We start from the raw sequence: 7147 nt of genomic DNA, 5'->3' as shown, positions 1-7147 counted from the left end.
TGTACAGGAGACTGTCGTGATGTTCAAGTGTGTACTGCGCCAAAGAAGTATTTTAAGGGCTAGGAATAAAAGTCAATACTGTACAAATACGATACGACCTGAGCCTTCGTCTCCACCAAGGATGGGAAGTTTCCGGATTTGTAACAGGTTTTCATTGTGTTTTGTCAAATTGTTTATGAGGATTAAAAACCCTGATTAAAATATGTATGTATGTATGTATATATCTATATGTACATATAGATATATACATATACATATACATATATATACATATATACATATGAATATATGTATGTACTGTATATATGTATGTATATATGAATATATGTATGTACTGTATATATGTATGTATATATGTATGGATACATGAATGTGTGGTATGTATGTATGTACAGTATATATGTATGTATATATGTATATATATGTATATGTATATGTATATATCTATATGTATATATAGATATATACATACATATATTCATATGTATATATGTATGGATACATGAATGAGTGTATGTATGTATGTATGTGCATATGTTTATATATATATACTGTTCAACTGCCTTGTGTAATGTAATTTAATTATTAAAATCTGACATTAGAATGCATAACATTTGTCTGAGAACTTTCTGACTACGTTGACACATACGTAGCAACTGCTTCAAAATTAAAGGAAATTTAATATAAAAAAATCTGATACTCTCACAAAAAAGGGAAAATAGCGAAGTGATTTTTTTTTGCCACAAAACAAACATTTTAATTCATTTGTTTTGCTCTCTCTCTCTCACAACACACTCCATGCCCCTGAGGGGCATGACCTCTCCAACACACACACTCACAGACACACACCTTGGAAACCACTATGGTGGTGCATCAAGTCTGTGTGTTGGTGCAACAAATAACCATTCTGTAAATGTGGAACACTGTGGTGCTGTGTGTTCCCGGCTAAATTTATGAAGCGACAGGACGCGTTGCCCCCACAGACGATAAGAGGAGGATTTAACAAACGAGAGAGAGAGAGAGAGAGAGAGGGGGGAAGAAAGGAGGAGAGAAAAAAAAATTATCATCTGACTTTGATTTACAACAGGAACGGAGAGCAGAATGGATGTGAGGCCGTGGAGCTGAGACCCTCCCCCATCTGCTGTCCTGTAGGACAGAGGCAGAGCCGCCATCTGCGCCTGAATCTGGTCGTACGTGTATATTTGGTCTGGCCAGGAAAAACAGGCCCGAGAACGTGCAATCCTCTGTCACGAACAGGCTACATCTCTCAGTTTCATTTCTCATTTTCACTCCTCAAACTGTTCCATTAGATCCATGTGACGTTATTCTGTTCAACTCTGTGCAGAACAGGCTCAAAAACAAGACAGGAGGAGGACAACGTGACAACTACAGTCGCTGACCTACTGACGATGACGATGGATGGATGAAGAAAGGACAATGACTCTGCTAGAACTGAAAGCTACAAAGTTTCGGATTTTTATGACCTGATGTCAGACTATTATCCTGACATATATATATATATATATATATATATATGATGTAATAAAACAAAGAAGCAAGAGCTCCTCCAAAGGAATCTGAATGTGAAAAGCCACCTTTCTACACCTGTAGAATCCCATCCTATCTCCCGCCTCCTTCACCGCCTCTTAAACATGGCCAAACATCATTGGATGGAAAAGGTATTGATATGAATGATTTTTATTTTGCACATCCATTGGTGCATCTTTCAGTCAATCAGAGAGAAAAAGACCTGGATATTCCAGAGACAGGTGGTAAGACATGTCCTGTGTCCATGATTCACACCAGATGTAATTACCAGCCTGACATTTCCCTCAGTAATTGGGTTACCAACGACTTCATTTTGAGGCAAAGGTCATTTTCTGGGACGAGTCAAAGTCGTCGGTCGGCCGTATTTTTTAAATGGACTGATAAAAGATGACTTTGCTGAATGAAAGGGAAAAGAAAAGACGAGTCACCCTGGTGTGGAGGTGATATTTACATGAGATTTACATCTTCATTGATAAGAAGACCTGGGAAAAACCTCAGCACCTGTGGAAACAACGCGTGTCATCTGCAGCTTCAAAGGTTATATTACGCTCAGCTAACGCTAACGCTAACTCCATCAGTTAGCAGCTAAATCAAAGCGTCTTTTCTGCGAGGTCTTAGTGAAGTAAGATGGCATTTATTGCAACTGAACATTTCCTCTCACCTGCCCTGACTTCATTTATACGGACACTAGGGCTGTCAATGAGTTGGAAATTTTAATCAGATTAATTGATTGATCACTTTTAATCGTGATTAATCAAAATCAAAATGTAATCACGATTAATCGCAATCAAATGATGGAATTATTGTTGTGAAAAATTGTTAAAAATAATGTGAAAAAGTACTGTATAACAGAAAATTATATTTGAATTTTCTCATTATCTTGATACACGGACTGAGATAAAAAAAGAAGGCCTGAGCTTTTAATTTGGTTCAACATTATTAATTAGCCGTTGATATTTTTTCTTCATTTATATTTATATTTATATCATTAAAATCTATGATATTTAGTCTTTAAAAAAGTGTGAATACTCAAAATGTTTTATACAGTATTAAGATTTATACGTATTAACATTTTAAGGCACACAAATAAATGAATTTGCTTTAACCTCCATACTTTAAAACTGACAATAACACCAAAAAAAAAAAAAAACAAATAATAAAAAACATGAAGCTAAATGAAAGGAAAATAAGGGGCGCGGACAAAATGAAAAGCACTATTGGACTAAGTTGTATGTGTGTAAGTTTCGTAAGTTGAACTAAAATTAAGTAAGGCAACATTTTACAAAAATTCCCCACCCACTGAGTGTTGTTATATCTATACAGTAGGTACTATACGTACTATAAATATACAATACAAATCCTGGTTAAAAAAAAAAGGTAAATTAACTTTCAGTATCTTGTTTTTACTGAGTTTTAAACAGTCAGGTTACAACAAGCTGACCGCTAACCGCTAACTGCTATAGAGTGGTAACAAGGAAGTGTCTGTGGCATTTAGAGCAATTTTGCCACTTGCTCACTTTCTGCAATTAACTAATCAGGTCAGATACGAAGAGAGCTGGCCCCTAGGTGTTTCCTAGCAACCACATTACTGAGGCTGTCCTGCAGTGTGTGTGTGTGTGTGTGTGTGTGTGTAAAGGTGAGAGTTACTGCAGCAATAAAACTGTCTCTCAGCCGTAAGTGATTGGTGACTTTCTTTTCTTTGCTATGCCAATATAGTGGAAGGCACGGAGCGTCTTTGTTTGAGCAGGCGAGGCTTTTATTACAGCGGGGAGATTGGCAGCTGCTGCAGCGTCTCTCTGACAGTGTACCCCTGCTTCACACCGGCGTCTCTGCAGCGTCTTTAGCCCTGAACTATATGGATGTTTGATGTGCTCAAAACATTGTCAATACGCTAGGCTACGTTTACTGTGCTGTCACCGCTGCAGCCACACGAGCATAAGTGGTTAACAGTGCACAGATGCAGAATCCTTGGAAAAGCCAGTAAACACAATTTCCAGGAGGCAAACAGAGCCACGGATACGCATATTTAGATTCACCTATTATCTGTTATCCTGTTATCAGAGATCCACACCAGGGGGCATATCACTTTTCATGAACACAGTTTAAGCCCAGCTGTTGAAAGCAGTGTTATTATGTCGACTCATCAATTAAATCCCCATAAAATAACGTCATTTTACGTTACATTGCACAAAGGCATTGTTTACCACACAAGTAATGGAGGCCACAACCCCCACCCCCTCAACAACACTTCTTATTAATATTTTTTATATCATTATAAAAACCTGACAGTTTAATCACACACTGGATGATTTTACCTTTATACTAATTTAATGCCCAAGTCTGGATCATTCACTTTGAGCAGGCGTCACAACAAAATGTTAATGCAAAAGCCGGCGTCTTGTAAAAGCAGCCGAGCGGCCGATGTTCGTAATGATGCAATACGCCGAATCCTGCGTCTCCGGAGCCTCGGCGGCGCATAATTATGCCGATCAACCTCAGATTAATGGACAATTAAGGTTGTTGTTTATTGCACATTAACAATATGGCCGTACGGGCCGTTGAGCATGGCAGCTTCGAGGTGTAGAGTGGCACTATTTAAGAAAGGTGTAAGAAATAATTACATTTTTTAAGGGTTAAATTTAGCTGATGCTAAGCCAGCTCATTGCCGCAGGTTTTATTTACATAAATTGTAATCATCTGCCATGCTCAAAATATCATTACAAAGGCACTGCAACATGATCTAGTTGCTTGCTTTTTTAAGTAGAACTATTGAGTTTAAGAAAAGCAGCTTTCTGCTGACAATATTGCTAATGCTGTGAAAGAGTTCATAAAAATGGAACCGAAAGTAGTCATCCTGTGACGGAGGAGGGGTTTTCAAAAGCAGTTCTGTCCCTTCCTGGCCGGCCGTTAGGTCTTCGCACTACGACAATGTTACAATATTACTATCATTGTAAGCTGTGAACAACACTGTCAACTTCATTAGCCGCTGACGACTTCATTAGGCGGCGCCGTAAGCTCGTTCATTAGCGTGAGGGGTTGGATGGTGAAAGTGACTTGGAACAAAGCTCCACTTTGATCAAACTCACTGGTCCCCAGGGGAAGGCTGCCTCTTTGTCACCATGAAATCTTGACAACAAAACCCCCAGCAGTCGCTCCTTCTCTACTTTGCACATCGCGTAAAATGTGAAGGCACACATTTGAGTCAGACGAGTCTTCAGGGGTGTGTGTGTGTGTGTGTGTGTGTCAGCCTGTTAGTGAGAGTGTTTGTTAGCTGGAAGAGCATAAGTGTGTGTGTGTATGTGTGTGTGTATGTGAACTGACAAATCTGAAGTTGCTTTGGATCTCCCTTCAGCGCTGGCTCCCACCAGCAACTCTCTGTTTTGTAGATTACAGCGGCTGTTATATTTAGAAGCTTCTTTAAGATCTGATTGATCCTGCCTGCAGTAACGGACTGAGCCACTTAAAGCCCTTAAATTTTTTCACCCAACATCTCCCTTTTATCTTAACTTTTTTATCCTAAGGTTAGAACTTTCTTACAATGAAAGAAAAAACTTAAATCTGAGCTTTGGCGCAGCTCGCACAATCGTATGAAACGGGAGAAAGGACTGGAAAAACATAGTAAACACATCTCATCTACGGGCAAATTCAGAACGTCCAATCATCATATGGAAGCACAGCAAATGTTTAAATGTAAAACATAATAAAAACTATAAAAATTAAGTCATAAAATAAATAGATTTGAATTATATGTATTATACATACACATATATCTACATATATACATATATATCTGTTCATATATACATACATATGTAAACATATATACATACATACACATATATATTGCTAAATACATATACACATACATATACACATATATACTGCTAAATACTATATATGTGTATATATACTGTATATACACATGTATGAGTATAAACATATTTAGTTATATATTGCTATATCATTACTGTATATTTCTTTATATTGACTGTCTGCCTATAATGTATATTGAAATAAATTGAGGACAAATATCGAAATGAATGTGTAAATTAATAGTAAAATTAATCAGATTTAAATATTTAAGGCACTTTATATCCAACAATTCCAACCTTCAGCCACTTTCTTCAAAAAACACAGTCAAGAACCATCTTGTTATTTGCACACACTGCTGGAAGACGCTTCACTGAAGCTCTGCCAGCTGTAAATACTGTACAACCTCAATACCTAGCATGTATTTTTTGAGGCTTCAGCTTCAGCTTCAGCTCAAACCCTCAACTTATGTCAAAGTGTATTTTTTGAGGCTTCAGCTTCAGCTCAAACCCTCATAACCGACTTATGTCAGAAAAACATCTATGGCATTTTTTGAAAGTTTTAATGTATATTTTCAGTATCTACCTGCTTTGGACATCTTGGAGCCTGATGTTCAAGTTCTCTCCATCCTTTAAAAAAACAAACAAACAACAATTTTAAAGTGTTCATTCCAGGCCACTAGAAAGCAGACCAATTATAAAAAATCCTCATGAAATCAAACACCCAACTTCAGAGCTCTTTAAAGCCCCAGAGAGCCACTATGCTTTGCAGCGCGCACTTTGGTAAGTAAGTGTGGTTAGCAGTAAACGACGTTAATCATGCACCAACTGTGTTGTGGAAACGTTTGAAGTGTTGCTGAGTAAATGCCCGACAGCCCAGAAGAGCCAATAACGGCTCATGTCAATCACAGCTCCTCCACCATACACTCCCGGTTCAGGACCGTGACTCGAATAAGATTTAATTGAATTTATTTTTTCGTATCTCAACTCAAACGGACATACAGCAGGACTGTCACTTCCTGCAATGAAGTTGAAAGAATTATTACGTGGATGGATTTAATCTCCAATGACATGACAGCTGATCTAACGCGCGGCGCTAGCTTCCTGCCTTCAATCATTTGCAATTGTACATTACGGCGTGTACATACACTACAGCGCAATATCAGCAATAGCAAGTGACAACTTCTAAAATGCATTTGTATTATTCACTCACTTCATCGTCTTCATTGATTTTGATCATAAAAGAAAATCACTTTTCCCGCTCAACAAATTCAGAACGCACAATTTCGCATTCTGTCCTTGTTTATGAGCAAAAACGCATGAAAAGTCGCAGTCGGTCGTCGACTTGAACCGTTGGCATTAAAGCTCTTTTACAATGGGTAACCAACAGGGGGCAGTGCACAGGAGAAATGCTTGAGTGACATTCGGATTATGTATGTTCACACATTAATGATTTTGAAAGCATTAAAAAAGTCCAAAATCCTTTTGAAAAACAAAACAAAACAACGCTCCTGGAACTTTTCAATTGAATGCTAATTTGATTGTGTATTCTTTACTGTTGCATTATATTTATCTCTTTGTGCTATTGTTTCATTGCCTCATTGTCTTCTGTAAAAACAAACAAAAAAATTCTCTTCTCCTGGGAGACCTTCATCTGGTTTATTAAAAAAAAACATTTTTTTTATTCCTTATAATGTTCCATGTTTGACTTGCAGTGATTGAATTAGGAAAAACAAGTTCAAGGCCTGCGTCGACATGTAATCCCTCATTGCTCCTCATTATACATCAAA

General features: G+C 37.7%; 1 long non-coding RNA gene across 1 annotated transcript in view; it reads right to left on the bottom strand.

Annotated features, from left to right (window-relative positions):
* The window catches only part of LOC112487398 (uncharacterized), a 32929-nt gene extending 26935 nt beyond the window's left edge, over positions 1 to 5994 (bottom strand). Inside the window, exon 1 of the long non-coding RNA XR_003050463.1 lies at positions 5944 to 5994. This is a non-coding gene — a long non-coding RNA (uncharacterized LOC112487398). The remainder of the gene's footprint in view (positions 1 to 5943) is intronic.
* Between the last annotated feature and the right edge of the window lie 1153 nt (positions 5995 to 7147).

This window comes from Cynoglossus semilaevis, chromosome 8, assembly GCF_000523025.1.
Source record: "Cynoglossus semilaevis isolate Cse_v1.0 chromosome 8, Cse_v1.0, whole genome shotgun sequence".
Taxonomy (NCBI): Eukaryota; Metazoa; Chordata; class Actinopteri; order Pleuronectiformes; family Cynoglossidae; genus Cynoglossus; species Cynoglossus semilaevis.
Note: the sequence above shows the minus strand (reverse complement) of the source record. Positions and strands in the feature narration are given on the sequence as shown.